The 23,292-nt window shown below is 42.3% G+C and overlaps 1 protein-coding gene across 5 annotated transcripts in view; it reads right to left on the bottom strand.

The window, feature by feature from the left end:
• lypd6b (LY6/PLAUR domain containing 6B) overlaps positions 1-22,878 on the bottom strand; it is a 183,948-nt gene extending 161,070 nt beyond the window's left edge. The window contains exon 1 of one of the 5 annotated variants that reach the window (XM_072579770.1): positions 22,766-22,878. The gene's annotated coding sequence lies outside the window, so the exon portion shown is untranslated. Of the gene's footprint in view, positions 1-22,263; positions 22,286-22,765 lie in introns of those variants that run through there. The other 4 variants (XM_072579765.1, XM_072579767.1, XM_072579766.1 and 1 more) reach the window with 4 other exon arrangements.
• Between the last annotated feature and the right edge of the window lie 414 nt (positions 22,879-23,292).

The raw sequence follows: 23,292 nt of genomic DNA, 5'->3' as shown, positions 1-23,292 counted from the left end.
TAAAAAAAGCTCTGGGCCAGAGAATCAGGGTTCCTGTTATAGTCAATCAATGGAACTGTGGGTGCTTGGTTATGGTCAGATGTTCACTTGTAGCACTCAGGGTCAGACAGTCCCAGTCTAAGGACTGGGCCAAGATCGGTGCTATAGGTCCAGACAGCTGGCACCAAAGCCTTAGTCCATGCTTCATGAGCTGCAGCCACATGCACTTCACATTCACAAATGCTGGCATCCGACAAGTTGTCAGACTCTCTGCATCATCATGTCTCTGATCCACCTACGGTACACTTCTGCACAGCCATGCTTTAGATCACAGTAGCCCCTTTCATTTGAATACTGCTTCAAGGACACTTTGTGTTCAGAGACAGGTATCCAGGTGCATCTCTAGGCTGCTCTTTTAGCGCTCTACCTTTGTGTGCCTACTTGGGTGTTCACAGCATCCCTGCTTTGCCTTGATTTTTAGAGCTTTGTCCCTCAGCTGTACTTAAAGGCTCACAATACTTCTGGTTTGGCTTGCACTTTAGCGTAAACACACAACCAGGCAGCTTGATAGTAGTCATTAGTTAAGGGTTAGATATGTTGCTGTACAGCAAAGTGCTATGTCAATACATACCTATGGCACAACAAACACATTGGATGCGTGTAAACCAAAAGTTGAAGGAGAGTAGACTTCATGCAAGGGTGTTGCTGACAGTCGGGGTTCCTGTTATAGTCAGTCAATGGAATTGTGGGTGCTTGGTCATGGTCAGATGTCCACTTGTAGCACTCAGGGTCAGACAGTCCCAGTCTAAGGACTGGGCCAAGATCAGTGCTATAGTTCCAGTATAGTCCAAGAAATACACATAGGTCACATGTCTGGTCACTTATCAGTTGGGGCTGTCTATCCAAGTCAGTCATGGCCAATCCTGGACATCAGCAGAATGAACATCAGGAATGGGAAGGCTATCGGGGCACTGTAGCAGTGGGAGGTGGGATAAGCTTCAATCCTGGGGATTGGAGGCAGGAACCTTGGATACAGAGGGAACAAAGAAAATGATTGGAATGGAGGGAATTCATCATACAAGGAGGAAGGCCAGTGCTGCATGGGACATGATGTGATGCTGTGAGGGGTAAGGATGGTCATAGATAGTCACCATCACCTGGCCTCATAGAGGGAGGGGGTGTAGTGTGCAGCACAATGGTGGGTATGAACAAACTGTAGTGTAGGGGCTCGGAGGTTAAGGATGAGAATTAGAGTCTCACTTCAAGGTGACGGAAAATGACTGTGGCCACCATCAGATTGGGTGGAGTCAGTGTCAGTCTGCTGTCTGAAAACATGGCCCCCTTCTGAGCAACGTGAAGTTCTTCAAGGGGCATGTACATCAAGCAGGCATCTTTGAGAGTGCAGTTTGAAGTCATTTGTAATTGTTTTATCTTGCGTGCAGTCTCCAATTGTGTGGGATGCAAACACTGGTTACAAGCAATGTTAGCCATGTCGCTGTTTCCTACACATTGCAGATGGACATCTCTGTGAAGCAGAAGTCATCAGAGGCGTCTTTAAAACATACACCTGCAGGTCACAAAGCACAAACATAATACAAGACCTCATAGGCTGCATATGGATCTGGTACTGATTTCTTCTCCACCTGAACTATAAGTATAATGCAAGATTCTCTAAAATGCAATAGTGACTTTTGTGGGAGATGCGAGGCTGGAAGAGAAAGGTTCAACACTCAGCAGCACTTACAATTTCCTACTGTCTCTTTGTGTCATGACCAAGATTACATTCATGAAAAAAGGTCAAATTCCAAAAAGACTCCAAGTAGACTCATTCCATGGCCCTCCTTGTTGAAATGCTCCATGTCCCACTGTATAGAGGAGTATGCAAATCTATCATTTGTAAGGAATGCAAATGCTGACTGCCCACATTGCGAAGAACCTGTTCTGTCTTGTCTACTCCCCACACAGGTTCATTGTAAGTGTAAAAACTGAAAGAACGGTGGTTGCTGTAAATCAGAAACACAAACAGAAATTGCTGGAAAAGCTCAGCAGGTCTGGCAGCAATGGTGCAGAGAAATCAAAGTTAATTTTTCAGGTCGAATGACCGTTCTGCAGAGCAGTTCTGAGGAAGCGTCACTCACCCTGAAAGGTTAACTCTGATTTCTGCTGAACTTTTCCAGCAATTTCTGTTTTTCTTCAATCTAAGTGTGACTGATAGATCCCATCATAGCAAGGCTCTTGTTGTAGGCACAAGAGATGGAGGAGGAACACTAGCACCGGCAAGCCCAGGAACACCCAGCAGATGTTGAACAACCTTCACATGAAGAGGTCACAGCTAAAGATCCCTTCAGGTTGTGTAGGAGGTAAAAGTCTTTTGTGCTCAGTGCCAGTTCCTCCAGTCAAGTGAGGCACTGTCCTGCCACCGAATGTGGATGTTCAGGGACAGTGTCACTGACCTGTGCTGACCTGCCACCTAATGGAGTGGGTGGCCATTCTATTCCAGTGGCCATGTTGAATTTTTATGCAGCATGATTCATCCAAGGAGCCACTGGGGCCCTGTGTGAGATCTCTCAGTTGATGATCCACAAATGTATCAAGACTGTTTCTGACACTATTTGTGTCAGATTATTTCATAGAATAGAATACAGTGTGGAAGCAGGCCAATCAACCCATCGAGTCCACAATGATCTTCCAAAGAACATCCAACACAGACACAAATCCCTCCACCCTATCCCCATAACTCTGCATTTCCCATGGTTAATCCACGTAACCTGCACATCCCTGGATACTATGGGCAGTTTAGCATGGCCAATCCACCTAACATGCACATCTTTGAAGGAAACCAGAGCATCCGAAGGAAACCTACAAGACACGGGGAGAATGTGCAAACTACACACAGTTGCCTAAGGCTGGAATCAAACCCCAGTCCCTGGCACTGTATGGCAGCAGTGCTAACCACTGAGCCACCATGTCCCCCTCCTCATTTCCATGACAAAGTCAGTGCTGCCGCCTAGCGAATAGGGTTCGGCGACATGACTGGCTTCCACTAGCTGCAGGGCACTACAAATTGTACATGAGTCATGCTGAAAGGACCACATCCAAAAGCAGGAGACAGTGAGGTCTGCAGATGCTGGAGATCAGAGTTGAGAGTATGTTGTTGGAAAAGCACAGCAGGTGAGGCAACATCCGAGGAGCAAGAATTCCTGAAGAAGGTCTCTGGCCCAAAACGTCGATCTTCCTGCTCCTCGGACACTGTGCTTTTGCAGCAACACACTCTCAACCCACATCATAAAGCAGTTGAGTTCGTCAATAGAAAGGGCTCTGTTCCAGCAATGTGCAAATCATCTGCAATCACTGGTATCACATCTTAGAAATCTATGACAAATAACCTGACAGCTGCCATAATGCCAATATACATGAGAGCTCTCACGTTGCTGCTGAATTTGAGGGGCCAAACCCCTGTAGTGCTGGTTGCTGAGAGTTGAGGGCTACCAACTGCAAGAATGACTAATGACACCACTATGCAACTCCCTAATTGACACTGAACATAGAATGAGCTGCACTTATCTTCAAGCAGGCCCATGGTAGAACATTTATAAGCCTACTGCTTCTATCAGTCTGAGGGTGGCTTTGCAGCAGACTGCCAACAGAACGTGTCACATAATCCCAGCCTGCTGTGCTCTGCTCAGCTGGAACAGCCAAAGAAGGATATGATGAAGGCTGATGAACTGGGAGAGCAGGGGCAGCCTTCCACAGAGAAGGATGAGGTCATTGAACGGAGGGGTATCACCTCCAGCATGACAGAGTGGTGCAGAGTCAGGCTAAAACAAGCCAGACAGCACCTAATGTTGGCCAGCTCCAGTAAATTTCTTGATTGTAAAAGCATTGAGGTTTCGGGACAGAACAGGAATATGAAATTGAGCAATATGAGGATGATTAGATTGAATTGCAGGGTAGGCTCAAAAGGCTGAATGTTCTCCTCCTGCTTCTAGTTTCTATGTTTATATATTTCTAAGACCATGACAAAATTGCTAGTGGCTAAACCTGGAATTGCCTTGTACTTTCAGGGCAGAGGGAGTGAGTGCTGCTCTCTGCCCGTACACTGAAAACTATGGGCAAACTGAGTGGAGCTCGGAATACCTGAAGCCATGCTCTATGGTAATTTATTCTAGAATAAGTGTGGTTTACAACTATTAAATATGCCAAATAAAACATAATGTAAAATAACCTGATTTATGATAATGCCCCAGGATGCAGAGATCACTTACCAACTGTAAAATTGTTGGTGTTCAATGCACAAGAAGGTCCTTACTATTCCACGAGACAAATGCAGCTTCTGTCTATTGGATTTCTACTTGCTTTGAGCATTAGTAAATAAAAGTGAATGTTTTGATGCTATTAAAAGCTTCCCTGCATGCACTGGTCCCACCTTACATAACGATAAGGCAGTGGGCACTGGGGACGGAGTAGTAGTGATTTAGAATGGCATGTAAGATGGGATGTGTTGAAGGACAGATGAACTGTGTGACCTCGTGTCAAACATCAACTGAGATAAGAATGTGCAGTTGTGTGTATAAGGAAACTATGTGCCTTGAGAAGGATTGCTTTGTGGCTGCTGTGGCACACATTGTGCACAGCAGAAGCCAACTTCAGATCCCCATGGATTGATCGAATGCACAACTGGGGTTCTACGATGGCTCTGGTGCCAGGAATCCTGGGATATCCCAGCAGTAGCAAGTACTGTTGGCTGTGGTGAATGGGAGAATTGGGTGAACATCAGATGAGAGGACACGATTGGTACGTGGTAGGTAATTAATGAGGCAAATCTGGGGTAATCATGTGAAAAACTTCCCATGGAGAGAAACTCCCTGTGAAACTCAGGGAAAGTGAGGATTGCAGATGCTGGAGATCAGAGTCAAAAAGTGTTGTGCGGAAAAAGCACAGCCAGTCAGGCAGCAAGCAAGGAGTAGGAGAATTGACATTTCAAGCATAAGCTCTTCATCAGGAATATGGGGAATGCCCAAGGGGGCAGAGAGATAAATGAAAGGGATGTAAAGCTGGGGGGAAGGCATCTGGGAATGCGATAGGTAAATGAAGGTGGGGGATGATGTTGATAGGTTGGAGCAGAGGGTAGAGCGGATAGGTGGGAAAGAAGATGGACTGGTAGGACAGTTCACGAGGGTGTGGCCGAGTTAGATGGTTGGATCTGAGATAAGGTGGGGGAGGGGAGTTGAGGAAACTGGTGAAATCCACATTGATTCCACATAGTTGGAGGAGTCCCAAAGCGGAAGATGAGGCATTCTTCCTCCAGGCATGAGGTGGCAGTGGAGGAGGCCCAGGATTTGCATGTCCTTGGTGGAGTGTGAGGGGGGGTTGAAGTGTTTGGCCACAGGGCGCTGGGGTGGTTTAGTGCATGTGTCCCACAGATGTTTTCTGAAACATTCCACATGTTGGTGTCCTGTCTCCCCAATGTAGAGGAGACCACATCGGGAGCAACAGAAACAGTTTATTGGCATGTATGGAGGCATAAGAAAATTTCTGCCGGATGTGGAAGGATCATTTGGGGCCTTGGATGGAGGTTAGGGGGTAAGTGTGGGCGCAGGTTTTATAAACCTCATGCAGTGGCATTGCAGTGGCAGATGCCAGGATTGGAGAGTGGGTTGGTGTGGGGCATGGGCCTAACAAGGGAGTCACGGAGGGAATGGTCTCTGCAGAATGCAGATAGGGGAGGGGAGGGAAATATATCTCTGGTAGTGGAGTCTGTTTGTGGGTGGCAGAAATGGCAGAGGATGAAGCGTTGTATCCAGAGGTTGATGAGGTGGAAGGTGGAGGTATGGGAAGTGGAGTAGATGTGCTGGAGGGCATCATTGACCACGCGGGAGGGAAAATTGCGGTCCTTGAAGAAGTAGGCCATCTGTTATATCTATAGTGAAATTGGTCCTCCTCGGAGCAGATGCAGCAGAAGCTGAGGAATGAAGACATAACAATTCCGAATGCAATCCTCAGAAACTCAAGCAATGTGGGGTAGAAAGTCACCTGAATATCAGTATCAAAAATATATTTTAACAAGTTAGCAGCTACTCTGCATTTCTTAATATCTATTGAAAGTAATCAGCTTACAGAACAGTTTAATACCAAATTTTTTAATGATTGCAGACTTTTAAAAATATTTTGATGGTCCTCATGAACAAATCCACAGTCTGCAAACACAGTATTAGCGGAAACTTATCACAGTATAAAACTGCTTTGACCTGATGGTACAGTTGTCCTGTGGCTGTAACCTTGGTGAGTTTTGTTGTAAAATGTTAATAATGTCCACATATAACGATGGTTAATGAGAGAAAGGTGCAAATCATCAAAGCTTTCTTTTCTCAATCAACATTTTTCAGAAGGTGACAGTGCAGCATTAGCAATCTGAGCATTGAAGCATTTCACAACACTAGGTTATCTTTCAATCCAAACAAGATAAGTTATCTTGTGCTTCTAAAACTAGCAGAGGGCATATCAAAATTATATGCTAAGGTATCTAAGCAGAATCTACAATTTGCTTCTTGTTTGCATAGGTGCTGGTCCAATTTCATGTGGGGGCTAATATTGGTTCCTGCCTGTGCTAATGGGACTTGGATAAGAGTTTACTGAGCAGATCATAAATCACAACAGGACAACCTTGGTAAAGAAAGACTCATAAGTTGGGTTTGTGTGTATGCTTCACAAATGACATCTGCAACATACTTCTGTCTCCAGATGCTGCAACCAACTCAGATTTGAAATCAAATCATAATGATAGAGCCTCAAAAGTTATTTACCCACAAAGATTAATACTTACAATCAAGAGATTGTGCTGTTCCTAAGACATTGATGAAATGGAGAAGATATAGTAGAGTGTTTATAATAAAAGGGTACTCGTGAGAAACATAATTAAATCTACACCTGGTGCATTTTTATAAATCAGGTTATTTTAAACCAAGTTTTATCTGGAGTATATAACATTTGTAAACCACAATTATTCTGGAATAAATTACCATACAGCATGGTTTCAGGTATTCTGAGCTCCACTTAGTTTGCCCATAGTTTTTAGTGTATGGGTCTACAGCAGCACACACTCCCTCTGCCCTGAAAGTACAAGGCAACATCCCGTTCCAGGTTTAGCCACTAGCAATTTTGTCATGGTCTTAGAAATATATAAACATAGAAACTAGAGGCAGGAGTAGAACATTCAGCCTTTCCAGATTGCTCTGTAGTTCAATATCACCATGGCTCATCCTCATATTGCTCAATTTCATATTCCTGTTCTCTCCCAAAACCTCAATGCCTTTACAACCTAGAAATTTTTCTAACTCTTTCTTGAATACATTTAATGATTTGGCCTCCACAGCCTTCTATGGTCAAGAATTACTCAGGCTCACTACCCTTTAAAGGGAAGAAATATTTCCCCTTCTCAGTCTTTAATGGCCTACTCCACATCCCACAACAATGACTCCTGGTTCTAAACTCCTATCCAGGGAAAATGTCCTTCCTGCAACTAGGTTGTCCCGCCCTGTTAGAATTTTATACGTTTCACTCAGATCCCCTCTCATATTTCTAACCTCTAGTGAATACACGGGCATTCCAGATGTGTGTCCATTATCGGCAATAGCCTAGTTATAATATTCTAATTGGACCTGTTAACAAATATCGGGCACTGCTTCAATTTTAAGGCCCAAACTGTGATTGGCTGGATGTGGTAGCTGGATGGTTTCCCATCTTCCCATACCCAATGAGCTAGTGCAATGCAAACATTTGACAACCTCAGTGGAGGGAATCCTGAGGGACAGGATGTACATGTATTTGGAAAGGCAAGGACTGTTTAGGGATAGTCAACATGGCTTTGTGCATGGGAAATCATGTCTCACAAACGTGATTGAGTTTTTTGAAGAAGTAACAAAGATGATTGATGAGGGCAGAGCAGTAGATGTGATCAATATGGACTTCAGTAAGGCGTTCGACAAGGTTCCCCAAGGGAGACTGATTAGCAAGGTTAGATCTCACGGAATACAGGGAGAATAGCCATTTGGATACAGAACTGGCTCAAAGGTAGAAGACAGAGGGTGGTGGTGGAGGGTTGTTTTTCAGACTGGAGGACTGTGACCAGTGGAGTGCCACAAGGATCGGTGTTGGGCCCTCTACTTTTTGTCATTTACATAAATGATTTGGATGTGAGCATAAGAGGTAAAGTTAGTAAGTTTGCATATGACACCAAAATTGGAGGTATAGTGGACAGCGAAGAGGGTTACTTCAGATTACAACAGGATCTTGACCAGATGGGCCAATGGGTGAGAAGTGGCAGATGGAGTTTAATTCAGATAAATGCGAGGTGCTGCATTTTGGGAAAGCAAATTTTAGCAGGACTTATACACTTAATGGTAAGGTCCTAGGGAGTGTTGCTGAACAAAGAGACCTTGGAGTGCAGGTTCATAGCTCCTTGAAAGTGAAGTCACAGGTAGATAGGATAGTGAAGAAGGCATTTGATATACTTTCCTTTATTGGTCAGAGTATTGAGTACAGGAGTTGGGAGGTCATGTTGTGGCTGTACAGGACATTGGTTAGGCCACTGTTGGAATATTGCATGCAGTTCTGGTCTCCTTCCTATCGGAAAGATGTTGTGAAACTTGAAAGGGTTCAGAAAAGATTTACAAGGATGTTGCCAGGGTTGAAGGATTTGAGCTATAGGGAGAGGCTGAACAGGCTGGGGCTGTTTTCCCTGGAGCGTTGGAGGCTGAGGGGTGACCTTATAGAGGTTTACAAAATTATGAGGGGCATGGATAGGATAAATAGACATAGTTTTTCCCTGGTGTCGGGAAGTCCAGAACTAGAGGTTTAAGGTGAGAGAGGAAAGATATAAAAGAGACCTAAGGGGCAACTTTTTCATGCAGAGGGTGGTACATGTATGGAATGAGCTGTCAGAGGATGTGGCGGAGGCTAGTACAATTGCAACATTTAAGAGGCATTTGGATGGGTATATGAATAGGAAGGGTTTGGAGGGATATGGACTGGGTAATGGCAGGTGGGACTAGATTGGGTTGGGATATCTGGCCACATGGACAGGTTGGACCAAAGGGTCTGTTTCCATGCTGTACATCTCCATGACTCTATGACACTGGCAGTATGCTGCATGTTCATGAGCCAGGCCTTATGGCTATAACAAAAGCAGGTCCTTGCCACCGACATCAAATTGGAAAGTAAGATTTTGTCTCTTTTGTCTAAAGCACAAAACACTTCAGAAACTGCTCTGCACCATGGGAAATCATTTTATGCAAACACTGAGACAACAAACACTATAGGTGAACTTTGCTCAGAAGCTGGTGTGATTAGAACTGGGAATAGAATTAGGAAATTAAAAATGTGTTGCTGGAAAAGTGCAGCAGGTCAGGCAGCATCAAAGGAGAAGGAGAATCAACGTTTCGGGCATAAGCCCTTCTTTATGCCCGAAACGTCGATTCCCCTGTTCCTTTGATGCTTTCTGACCTGCTGCGCTTTTCCAGCAACACATTTTTAAGCTCTTATCTCCAGCATCTGCAGTCCTCACTTTCCCATAGAATTAGGAAAGCCAGAATATGGCACACACAAGTTTTGGCATTGTCAAATCAGGCAAGTATTGTTAATGCAGTCAAGTGAACTCGGCTAAATATTTTTTAAAGTAAGGCAGAAATTAGGCAAATGTTTTACAGGTCAGGCTGTATCTGTCAGGGAAACAAACTAATTGGCATTTCAGGTACAATTCTACCTCAGAATGGCATTACGGATAAAACTATGCAAGACAAAAGCAAAAACTTAAAACAGGGGAAGTGATATCAAGAATACATACAGGACCAGACATATCAGGAGAATTGCAGGAAATCGTTAACGAGCAGCAGTGATATACGTAGGTAACAATAAAAGAGGCAAATGTAAGAAATCCATGACATGGTTGAACCACTGAGCGAATATATAAGTATGCTAAAGGGAAATAGACTTCAAACTGGCAAAATGGGCCATCTCATAAAACTAAAGGTACATTGTCTCTAAAGGTACAGACCACACCAAGTCTTTTTCCAACCCAATAACTGGAAATACAGGTACACCCATCCCACATGGTCAGAGAGAAAAAAAGAAAGCTGGTAAAAATTTATAATAATAGGGCTAAAATGTTTTAATGTAACTGGTCAAAAGAGAAGACTCTTTTCCTCAAACTTGGGTTGAGCTTTATCAGGACAATGTAGAAGGCCAAACACAAAGAGAGTCAGAGATGTGCAGATAATTGAAATGGTGAGCAACAAGATGTCAAGATCGTACTTGTGAACAGAATGTACAGATTCTGCAAAACAACCTGCCTCTGGTCTCTCCAACACAGCGAATCCACATCATCAACTGCAAAGATACAGTGTACTGCAACGTGAGAAAGACAAATAAATAGTTGATTTATCAAGGAGTCTGAGGCGTTGGACATTGGTAAATGAGAGGGTGAATGTATGAATACATGTTGCATCTCCTTTTGTTAAATGGAAAGCCACTGAGAAGGAGAACAATTTGTGAAGGTGATAGAGGATGAAACAATTGTTACAATCATTACAAATGTCAAATAATCCTTGCATCAGTTTACATCTGGAGTGTCAGTTGAAATATAACTGGTGAGTGAGCTTCTGTTTCTGCAGTTGTGAAACTTCTTTAAAAAACTTTCAGGACAGGTGTGTTGCCATGAAGACTTGATATGCTCGAGGTGATAGTTGTGAGCTTTCTTCTCAAAATATCACAATCCGTGCACCGTTCTTTACAATGGCTTGATATACCCGACATGCCTGCACAGCGTGCTCAGTCACATCAAACAGCAGGTAAGAGTCAACCTTGACTCACACAACACCAAGGGAAAGGGGTTTTGTTTTTTTTTTAACTGTCCCAACAGTTCCCTTTAAACTAAATTCAAATTCTCAAACTTATTTAGCAGTAAACAGTGAGCACCAACGAATATCTGGAATCATGATTCAGATTAATATCTCTGCAGAAATACTCACACTGTCTATTGTGAGTTTGAAAACTAATCAAACCTTAATTCATATTTCCAAGAAAGTTAAACATTGCAAAAGGGTCAGGATACTGTGCCATCTATTTCATTTGATGCCCTCAATTTTACACAAAGGTCACCATCAAAGCTCTTTAAACAGCATTGGGCAAACATAACACAGCTGTGCTGGCCAATAATGGGGCAGTAAAGTCACTAAGTTGTAAAACTGGTTTACAAGCGAGCTTCAAATAAATTTACCTCCTGCTAGTTAGGCCTGAATACAGAAATATCCAGCCTCACAACCTTAAAATCAGGATAGGAATTTTAGATGTGGAACATAATTTTCAACACAGAAGGTGAGAGACAGAAAATAACATTGACTTATTTGTGTGCCCAGACTGATAGGAAACATGAATTCAAACATGGAACAACAACTTCTTCTTCCCCCATGTGTCAGGTTAGGTAACATGGCCCTGATTCTCTGCTAGCTAGAAGGTTGTTACTCCAGCATAGATCAAAAGAATGCTGGGGAAAAGTGTAGAATCCCCATCGTAGCAGACTCCGAAGAAATTGCCTGGGAAGTTTAAGGTTTCATTAGACAATACCCATACGCCTGGAACTCTCCAAAAATCTGGATTTAAAATCAGTGAGTTTGGAGGGTTCTGATGAAATTAATTTGAAGAGTTAAATAAATTGTCTAACTCCTGAGTTACTAATCAACAGTCCCCAAACATATCTCACAAACCGCCAGACACCTTACATCTCCCAGTCTCTGACCTAACATCCCCAGGATCAGATACTCATAGCTCTCTCCATCTCTAAGATACAGCAGCAGAATTAAGCCATTAGGCCCATCAAGTCTGTCCCTTCATTTGACCCATAGCTGATATGTTTATCAACCCCATTCTCCTGTCTTCTCCCTGTAACTCATGATCCACTTACTAATCAAGAATCCATCTATCTCCGCCTTAAATACACTCAGTAACTTGGCTCCACAGCATTTTGCAGCACTGAATTCCATAGATTCACTGTCTGAAGAAATTCCTCTTCAGCTCAACTCTGAAGCTGTGCCCTCTAGCTTATCTCTCCACCCTTCAGGCTCTCTGCCTTTATTCCTGATGAAGGGCTTTTGCCCGAAACGTCGATTTTACTGCTCCTCGGATGCTGCTTGAACTGCTGTGCTCTTCCAGCACCACTAATCCAGAATCTGTTGTCCAGCATCTGCAGTCATTGGTTTTACCTTTGGGTCCTAGTCTCACCTACTAGTGGAAACATCTGCTCCACGTCTACTCTCTCCAAGGTCCCCAAGCCTCCTTCCCCTACCACCAGACCTGACAGTATCCAGCCACTCTATTCACCTGGCACCTACCCTCCACCAGCAACTCAACACAACAGCATAAGAACTAGGGGTAAGAGTAGGGAGTTCACACCCCCCTCCCCCAAGACTGTACTGTCATTTAATGTTTTCGTGGTTGATCTCTTCAGGGTCTCAACTCCACTTTTCCTACCTGTTCTCCATAAGGAGGTTCTGCACTTATGCTCTGACAACAGCTGCCAGAGTGGCTCTCAAGACCTTTGGGTTTCAAAGTATGGCACCTGACAGACCTGACATCGGAAACACAGCTCCACATTTCTGAAGGAACTCTGATTGGAATCTGCTGCTGAAATGTGGAGCTCCTTTCTTTCATGACAAAGGGCTATTGACAGTGAGATGGCCACTCCTTGGAAAATTCTGCCGAACAAGGTGGAGAGTGCAACGTCCATCTCAATGTAACTCAAAAACTGACTCAGTCCAAACAGCAGAAAAGCATCAGTGTAAATATTTTAAATTCTCACTCCAGCTGCCAATGTTATTTTCCCAAGTGAGACTATCAAATCAGAGCCAAATTACATTTTTAGACTGAACACCTCAGGTCACCAACACCCAGGTGGCAATTGACCATACAGTCAATAAAGAGAAACAACTTTCAGACCAATAAGCTGGATTGAACCTTAGATCTTACAGGTCAGAGGATAAAACTGTATTCCATTGTCCTTGAATTACATTATCCTTGAAGCCCTGCGCTATAATTAACTCATACTATTTCATTCTGTACAGATTTACATGGAAAACATTCAAAAATCAGATTCAGATGCACATTTGCCAGTGATATATAAAATATAGCACTTGCTGCCACACTAGAAATAGTAAATTCAACTTCCCAAGCTCACCACTTTAATCTGTTCTGCTAGGTTAGTTAGTAGAGTCCAAACATAACAACCCATGTGGAATCTTCCACCTTGCAGGCCATATTCGGCTCTGGAATGGAAGTGAAATTCATTTCTACCCTGGGGCAGGTTGATTTCTCTGTTGCAGTCCCACAGTTCTCAGCTTATTATGCACAGGTACCTCAGATAACCTTGCAACAGTGACAAACAGTAAGCCGATAACTCCACTGTTACCTTACAGGTTCCTGTTGCCATATTTTAAAGCACCAGACTGGCATTCATTCCCTGCAATGCCAGCAGCATCACTTGGATTCTGAGATTAGAGGCATTATCTAAATATTCAGGTTTTTCCAGCATTCCATGACCAGCCTGCATCCTATAGTCTGACAAATGTCCACCCTTCCCAACCTCCTTCACCCATGTCTATTACATAGCAGCCTCCTTTTCTCAGTCATCCTCATCCTAGAGTACAACTTAGACCACTGTCACCCAGTTTCAATTGTCGCACAGCACTGTAAAAAGAAGTAATAGCCACACACTCCAAAGTCTTGCGAGTATCATGTGCCTGCAGCACACCCCTTATGTGTAGCTGGGAATCAGAAGACTAATACTGGTCACTCATGGAGAACTTATTTGGGAATGGGAAACTTAATTCTGGTGAGCTGATCTTTCAAACAGCACAATATGCATACCGAGAAGTTTCCCAACACTTGTCACTGGGAAGTGTGGCCCACCTTTAAAGATTCTGAGAACTTAATTGCAAACCTTCATTCCTTTGTCAGGAACATAACATAGAACATGAACAATACAGCACAGAACAGGCCCTTCAGCCCACGATGTTGTGCCGAACATTTAACCTAGCTTAAGCATCCATCCATGTACCTATCCAATTGCCGCTTAAAGGTCACCAATGATTCTGACTCTGCCACTCCCACAGGCAGTGCATTCCATGCCCCCACCACTCTCTGGGTAAAGAACTTACCCCTGACATCCCCCCATACCTTCCACCCTTCACCTTAAATTTATGTCCCCTAGTAACACTCTGTTGTACCCGGGGAAAAAGTTTCTGACTGTCTACTCTATCTATTCCTCTGATCATCTTATAAACCTCCATCAAGTCACCCCTCATCCTTCGCCATTCCAATGAGAAAAGGCCGAGCACTCTCAACCTATCCTCGTACGACCTATTCTCCATTCCAGGCAACATCCTGTTAAATCTTCTCTGCACCCTCTCCAAAGTTTCCACATCTTTCCTAAATTGAGGCGACCAGAACTGCACACAGTACTCCAAATGTGGCCTAACCAAGGTCCTGTACAGCTGCATCATCACTTCACGACTCTTGAGTTCAATCCCTCTGCTAAGGAACGCTAATACATCATAGGCCTTCTTACAAGGTCTATCCACCTGAGTGGCAACTTTCAAAAATCTATGAACATAGACCCCAAGATCCCTCTGCTCCTCCACCTTACTAAGAGCCCTACCGTTAACCCTGTATTCCGCATTCTTATTTGTCCTTCCAAAATGGACAACCTCACACTTGACAGGGTTGAACTCCATCTGCCACTCCTCAGCCCAGCCTTCATCATATCTAAGTCCCTTTGCAGCCGACAACAGCCCTCCTCACTATCCACAACTCCACCAATCTTCGTATCATCTGCAAATTTACTGACCCACCCTCCGACTCCCTCTTCCAAGTCATTAATAAAAATTACAAACAGCAGAGGACCCAGAACTGATCCCTGCAGAACTCTACTTGTAACTGGGCTCCAGGCTGAATATTTACCATCTACCACCACTCTCTGACTTCAACCGGTTAGCCAGTTTTCTATCCAACTGGCCAAATTTCCCTCTATCCCATGCCTCCTGACTTTCTGCATAAGCCTACCATGTGGAACCTTATCAAATGCCTTACTAAAATCCATGTACATTACATCCACTGCTCTACCCTCATCCACATGCTTGGTCACCTCCTCAAAGAATTCATTAAGACTTGTAAGGCAAGACCTACCCCTCACAAATCCGTGCTGGCTGTCCCTAATCAAGCAGTGTCTTTCCAGATACACATAAATCCTATCCCTCAGTACCCTTTCCATTACTTTTCCTACCACCGAAGTAAGACTAACTGGCCTGGTAAATCCCGGGGTTATCCCTATTCCCTTTTAGCTTCTCATACAATTAAGTTCCCTCACCCACCTTATTTGCTGCTCTGCTCCCAGGGGTGACATAAGAATACATCCAATCTGTCTGTTCATTTTGTTTCTGAAGCACTGGTTTTGCAACAAATCACCAATGATGCAATAAATATCCAGCACTTTGTCTTGCATGATTAAAATGAACACACATATATCTGTGCGTCAAAATGTAAATCATAGATCAATTACATCATGAATGTTAGTAAATCAATGAGGTGAGGAGCCCAAAGTGTGGATGGACGGATGAATTAGTCTAAAGCTTCAATGGATAATAAAACACCAGTGACACAGTGGGATGCTGCTCCTCACAGCAGATTATCTCATGAGGTAGAGTGCATGTAAATTTCTAAACCAGGCATCAAAAATGTTTTAAAAAGTGAAAACTATTTTTTCTTATTTATTCTTAATTGGTTATAACACAGAAGTATTTGCATTCTCAACAAAATTCATGTCTCAACTTTTGAGTTGCCCTCATCTGTTTTTTTTAACGAAGCCTTAACTTGGTGTAAAACATGCCCTTCTCCTTCAGCCAAACTGAAAGTTTAGAAATCATTGAGTCATACAACACTGAAATAGATCCCTCAGTCCAATTTGTCCATACCAGGTTTCCCAACCTATTCCCATTTGCCTGCATTTGGTCCATATTCCTCTCATCCTTTCCTATTCATATAATCACATTAAAGAGATCTTGAAAGGGAGAGAAAATGCCAACAACAAACAGCAGTGGCTACCCAAAAGCATTAAACTCACAAATGTAGAAGGCTGCCAAAATGTCAGCTTGGCATTTTTGGTGGCATGCTCTGTATTCTTGACCATGGCCAGCACTTGAATATAGTACTGAGGGAGTGCTACCTTGCCAGGAATTCTGTCTTCGAGAGAAGACACTAACTCAGAAGAATGAATGCATTTTCAGTTGCAAGCAAAACACTTCTGGCATTATTGATAAGTCAAGGAAGTGTTTCAAGAGAAACAGAGCTCTCTTAATGTTCTGGCCTAGGGTGCGAAGAGTATATTTCAGCTAATTTGCTGTCTATTGAATCTTACTGTATATTGAACCTTGCTGTGCTCAGATTGGCTTCTGTCAATATATCAGTATTAATAATGTTTCAAACTTACTGTGTTGGAAACTGTGCCTTTAAACATGTCCGGAGGATATGATAAACTGAAAGTTATTTCATTGTTCAAATCACTTTGCAGTGGTGAGACTCATTGCATCACTGCATTAATACTGCTGCTAAATTCAGCAAATATTTCACTATTTTCTCAATGAAATGAAGGTTGTGCTAGAAAGCAAGATTCATTTCCCAGATGCCAGAAAGCCAGAATGTAGTAATCACTGGCCAAGTGCTGATAAAGAAGAAAGAATGCCTCAGTGTAAATGGACTGGATACTTAGAGGTTGAGCGATCAAGTAATGTAATTGGTAACAGTTGTGATTCCTTTTAATCAGGAACTACTTCTTAAACAGTGAATCATTAACCAGTGGTTAAACTTCATTGCTTGAACAAATATGTGCTGTAAGTAAATTGGTAAAAAACAGTTAATGGTAAAACCTGGAAACTCAACTATTATTTAAACAAGGGTTAACTATAATAGAAGCTTGCTGGAAAGGATTGGATTTATAGTGCAACCATTTATATCTAGTACTTTTAACATTACTTTTCATTCCAAAGTGCCACCCATATAGAAATAGATAAGAGGCTAGATACAGAGTCATGGTGGTAGAGATTAGAAGGAGCTGGGAGACCAGATCAGGCTCCATTCAAAGTGCAGAAAGGCATTTCAGTAGCAGCTAAGCTTATCTTAGAATGAGACTGCAATTTATTGAAACTACTGCACAAGGTTACCCACATGTTAAATATCATGGGCAGGAAGTAAAAGACAGAGTTAAGATGTTGGCAAAAGCAATAGAATGGAATGAATATCCATTGCCAACCCATTCAGACTCAAAGTTAAAAATCACACAACACCAGGTTATAGTCCAACAGTTTAATTGGAAGCTCCGAAAGCTAGTGTGCTTCCAATTAAACCTGTTGGACTATAACCTGGTGGTGTGTGATTTTTAACTTTGTACACCCCAGTCCAACACTGGCATCTCCAAATCATGACCATTTAGACTCAGTCAAGTATGGCACATGCAGAGAGGAGAGAAAACACCATGAGAACTGTCATACGGTACTCAATTCTTGTGAAGCCCAGCAGGAGTGTAAAAAATAAGGCTGAATGCTTACCAAAACGGCCAAATGGATGATGGGATTGGACATCTCCATCACAATAAATAGCAAACCAGTGCCAATTTGATGTTCAGAAATATAATGCCACCCTCAATCCTGGAGTGAAGAGTCAGAGAAAGTCACAATGCTGCAGACCACAATTCCATGGAAACTGTCCCAGAGGGTCAGACTGCCATTCTGGAGAAGACGGGTGTTAACAGGAATTGAAACCATCCACCCTGGAAACAATGCAAAAGGAGCTACAGAGGCTGCCAAGTGTGGAGATGGGTCATGTAAAATGCCAGTTCTGGTGATCCTTTGTCCCAGTTCTAATTTTAAAAAAGCACTTTAGCCCTCTCCCTCCATATGCCCTATCCATGCCAATCAATATCCCACATCCATCCTGTGTCAACTTATGTCATTTTCCCCATCCCTTACATGTCACCTCCATGCCAACCCATGATCCCCATCCACCCTTTGCCTATACCGTCTCCATGACAACGCACACACTCAAATATGGCCAGACCTCAGGAGATATGCTGAGTTGAAATAAAGTTTATGAGTAATGTAGAAAAAAAACTCTTTCCTATAAACACATGCAATAGATTTAAGTTCTTTCGACAATTTGAAACTTTGTAAAACATTTAATTCAAGTATTTAAACCTTTTTTTAAAAACTTTTGTATTCAGTGCCACACAAAGGTGTCATAACAAATTGGAGTTGTCAATCAATGAACCGATGGGCACATCACTCTGATAACAACAGGTTATGGAATCAGTCAGGCAGCACAAGTGTTAGTGGTACCTCCTGGCTTATGTCAGTTGAGAGAGTAAAAATGTAAGTGCAGTTTTAATTTAAATTGCAGACTTCTTAAAAGTGAAGAGAAATTAGGTTTGAATAGCTCAAAAGATTAACAATTCCACAGAACTTATCTACTTTTTATATACATTCATGTCCACTCTTACCAATCCCAAATGTATTGCGAAGGAGGCCCCTACCTCACCATTTAACTCCAGCAGTTTAGACTATTCCTTCAAGGTCTAAAGCCATGACTCTCTTTACGGCCATCCCACTTTTAAAAAAGTAGATCTGTTTGGAGGCAACTGCACTTTTCAATATACAGCTGCCTCTGTGATGTAGAGGATGAGTAACTACAGTCCATCCCTGCTTCCATCTCAGTGAAAAAGCTGGGTGTCAAGTTCCAAAATTAGGACTTGCACCATTTTGGCTAAACATTTCCATCTGCATGAAAATTCAAGTCCAAGATGGAGTTATTGCACTGGACACAGCAAAGGCTAGACGATATTTCAGCTGAAATGCACAGTTTAAAATAGACCATTTGATTAATGCCAGTATTTGCACTGTACATGAGCCTTCACCTATCCCTTTACATTTAATTCCAATTTTTCTAAGCTTTTGGCCCTTATATGCATCCCTTTAAATGAACTGATGCATTAATTAATCCTTATGGTAGCACATCCCATATTTTTAATAGTTCTTTATAAAATTTTCTTTTATAATATCTTGACCAAGTGCTGGAAAATGGCTTCAAAATAGTTAGATGTTTGATTTTTACCAGTGAACCAAAGGCCTTTTTCTGTGCTTTAGACTTTTATGAACTGTACCTCCAACTCCAAGTCGTTCATTAAATTGTGAACAGTGATTCCAGCATTGATCCTTGTGGATAATCACATCCCATCTTTGTTTGTCTGGAATGGTACACTTAACATCCGACTTTCTGTTTTCAGTTCTGGAGCCAACCTACTTTTTATTCTGATCCTTGTCCTCTGCCTCCACATTCTGACCTTCATCATGAATGTACCATGTGGTACTATATTGAAATACTTTTAGATTCTCCTTGAGTAGAATTGAAATGAGCTCAAGTTACTTACACTAGTGCATCAAGTCAACGTTGAATTTGAAGTGATGCCTGCCATTGAACAATATGTACTCCATACCTGAATTATGTCTTATTGTAGAGGTAATTGTTCATTTACTATTGATTCATCCAATGTCGTCGATTTTGAAAGTGTCACTTACGGAATCCTCTTATTCAGATTCATGCTACACAGCACTTAGTTGTTTTGGTACATGTGCTCATTATAGTAACAAAAGATTATGTTCCAACATGGAGATGCAGTTGCTGGTTGAGAAATGGGAATTGCATTCTTTTTCACATCAACATTTTAATAAACCGCATTTTAGTGCTTGTGATTGCTGTTAGTGCAATGGACAATCTTCCACATTTGGTACCATAATCAACATCCCAAAATTACAGGTTAGAATAAAAGACAGTTGCTTGTAAAGTATGCCTCTACATTAATGTCTAACAGGTTTAATTGGAAGCACTAGCTTTCGTAGCGCCACTCCTTCATCAGGTAGTTGTGGAGTACACAAGTTAAGCATGCTTAACTTCATTGCTCAATCTTTGAGTCTAGGGGTTGGAATGTCAGGATTGGGTTGTGCAGGACGCTCGTGAGGCCTCTTCTGAGTTCTATGTCCAGTTCTGGGCTGGGCGCTCTCCTAAACGATACTATTAAATTGGAGAGGGCTCAGAAATGAGTTATACCAGGTTGTTGCCAGAAATGGAAGGTTTGAGTTATAACAATTGGCTGGGACTTCTTTCACCAAGGCATAGGAAGTTGAGGGGCGACTTTATTGAGGCTTATAAAATCATGAGGGGCATAGATAAGGTGACTTGCAAGGTTTTTTCCCCCCAGGATGGGGGAGTTCAAAACCAGTGTGCATATTTTTAAGGTGAGAGAAGAAATATTTAATAAGTACATCAGGGCAACTTTTTAACACAGACAGTGGTTCATGTGTGGAAAGAACTGCCAGAGGAAGTGATGGCTGCAGATGCAATTACAACATTTAAAAGACATTTGCTTAAGTGCATGATTAGGAAAGTGGTTGGAGGGATATGAGTCCAGCATGCAAGCGGAACTAGTTTAGTCTGGGAACATGGTGGACTAGTTGGACCCAAGGGTCTGTTTCCATGCTGCTTGACTCTATAATAGCCAAAGACATTCTTCCTATGTCTTGGTCAACATTTATCCTTGAACCACCATCAATAAAATTACTTATCTCATGTCTCTTTGTGACACCTTGCTGTGCAAATTGTGACTGTTACGTAACAGTTGTCATTTATCTTGTAACATTCCGATGATATGAAGAGCATTAGTTATCTATTTTCCTTACTTGAGTACTAGAAACATGAACATGTGTTCAATAAGATCCACACATGAAGGAGTACCATTCAATTTATTATTCCCTGCATGGACCACATGTAATTTACTTCATCACAACTTCAATCTAACTCACTGATGGCTCAAAGAAAGATTTGAATAGGAATAAATACCGCCATAGCATCAGTCACATCCCATTAGTGAACAGAAAAGAGTTTTTGTTGTTTCGTAATCTTTCTGAGTCCAAACACTAGTCATCTATCCAGCTTTCACCCTCCCATCACTTACCATATTTCCCACGATACTGCCATGATTGCAGTAACTTAGCAAACACCAATTTCCACATTTGACACTGATAGCACTTACCTTCATATCTACATTTTGACATTTAACCTTTTTACACATCGGACATTCAACTCTAACTTTTTTAAAAATGCATTCATTAACCTTCAATCCCAATACAATCTAAGCATTCAGCTACCTCTTTCATCATTAACTGTAACAAATCTCTTCAAATTGGATTCTAAACCAAGAACCTGACAATCAAGCATACAGAGAACCTCAAATATTGGCAATTCAAAATATTTCAGGAGAAAATAGCAAGGCAAATCAATAAACCAAAACTGATCTTTCAAGGTGACAAAAGAGGCCATGTCAAATACAGTAAATGAGTTCTAAGGAAAGGGGCGGCATGGTGGCACAGTGGTTAGCACTGCTGCCTCACAGCGCCAGAGACCCGGGTTCAATTCCTGCCTCGGGCAACTGACTGTGTGGAGTTTGTACATTCTCCCCGTGTCTGCGTGGGTTTCCTCCGGGTGCTCCGGTTTCCTCCCACAGTCCAAAGATGTGCAGGTTAGGTGAATTGGCCATGCTAAATTGCCCGTAGTGTTAGGTAAGGGGTAGATGTAGGGGTATGGGTGGGTTGCGCTTCGGCGGGGCGGTGTGGACTTGTTGGGCCGAAGGGCCTATTTCCACAATGTAAGTAATCTAAAATGTTTCCTGGGGTCTTCAGAGGGTTGGTGCACATTCTGCAAACTTGGTTCTGTCTCTCTCTCAGATAATCAAAAAACAGGATTCAAAGCTCAGGAACTTAAGTCTGTCCATGTTGATGCAGTTGGACAATATCTGAAATTAACATTCCAGAAAAACCATGTCAACAGATACAACTGGTACATGGGCCGAATGGCCTCTTTGCATTGTTAAGCCTCTATGACGTTTTTATGACTCCCTGGGTTATAGAAGTAGACGATGGCAGCATGAACTGCTCTGTTAAGGAAAATCCTTCCACAATAAGATTGTAGCTAGCATTCTAGTTGTATGAGTTACAGAGTGACCCACTAAGACAACAGAAATCCGTCTAGATCAATGTGTGATTTTAAACTTTAACCTTAAGTTAAGGTAGTGACATTTTTTGTGTTTCTATTCTTAATAAGACTGAAATACTGTGTAGTAAGTTGGAATTGCTGCCTGACCTGCTGCGCTTTTCCAGCACCACATTCTCGATATTGTACAATAACAACTTGTTTCACGTTTAACAGGTGCTGCGACTCGATCATGTTCTTTTTCCATTTCTAACCCCTTCTTCCTGCCGGAACCATAATCTAAATAGAGTGTAGTCCGATGGAAACCTCGTACTGAAATCAGGGGGCACCAGCACCACTGAAACAGAACCCGCCCAATTTACATGCTGGGTCCTTACTGCTCAAAACACAACTTTACATATATGCATAAATCAATGCGATCAGATTTATTTTCAAATGTTAAAACAGCAAGTTAAAATAAGCCACGCTTGCTTTCATTGCAAACACATGCTGGTTGTAACAAATCAGAGAAATCTTCACTAACGCTGCAAGCTTTGAACGGTGATTGATCGATCCAAGCACTTCAAACAATTGTCCCAAACCAGCATGTCTTTCCCCTCCTCCCCCCCCACAAAAACACTGAGATTTCCCTTGCGTTTGAAAGGAGTTTTACCTGGAAGAGGCCAGTTGTTGTGTCCCTTTGCTCTACTTAGACTTGATAGCTCCAGACACAAACGGGGACTGACAGGTGAGACTGTCTCTCCCCGTTGCTATATTTGCATATGAAACACACAACCCCCCCCCCCAAAAAAAATCACCCTGCCCACATCGTGAGAACTTCAGCTGAGTTGCTCGTTTCTCGTCTGCGTTGCTTCTTTGTGCTCCCCGATACAATACAGCATCTAATAGCATTCGGTATAAACTTGAGTTGTTTTTATATATATACGACCCGCCTCCTGTTACTTTGTTTCAAGGCTGCTCCATTCTGCTAGAATTATTAATTCCTGAGCAGGCCGGGGGAAAAGAAAGCATAATCAACAATGGAAGAAAACACAATCAATCAGATTTTTTTTATAAAACAACAGAGCTTAGAGTGTGAAGAATGTAAAAATATTCATCGTTCCAGCGATCAAACTCAAAAGGCACATTTTACAGAATGTAAAGGGTTCATCCTGAACCAACCAGAAGCCATTCAAAGTT

This window comes from Chiloscyllium punctatum, chromosome 10 (genome assembly GCF_047496795.1).
Source record: "Chiloscyllium punctatum isolate Juve2018m chromosome 10, sChiPun1.3, whole genome shotgun sequence".
Lineage (NCBI taxonomy): Eukaryota > Metazoa > Chordata > Chondrichthyes > Orectolobiformes > Hemiscylliidae > Chiloscyllium > Chiloscyllium punctatum.
Note: the sequence above shows the minus strand (reverse complement) of the source record. Positions and strands in the feature narration are given on the sequence as shown.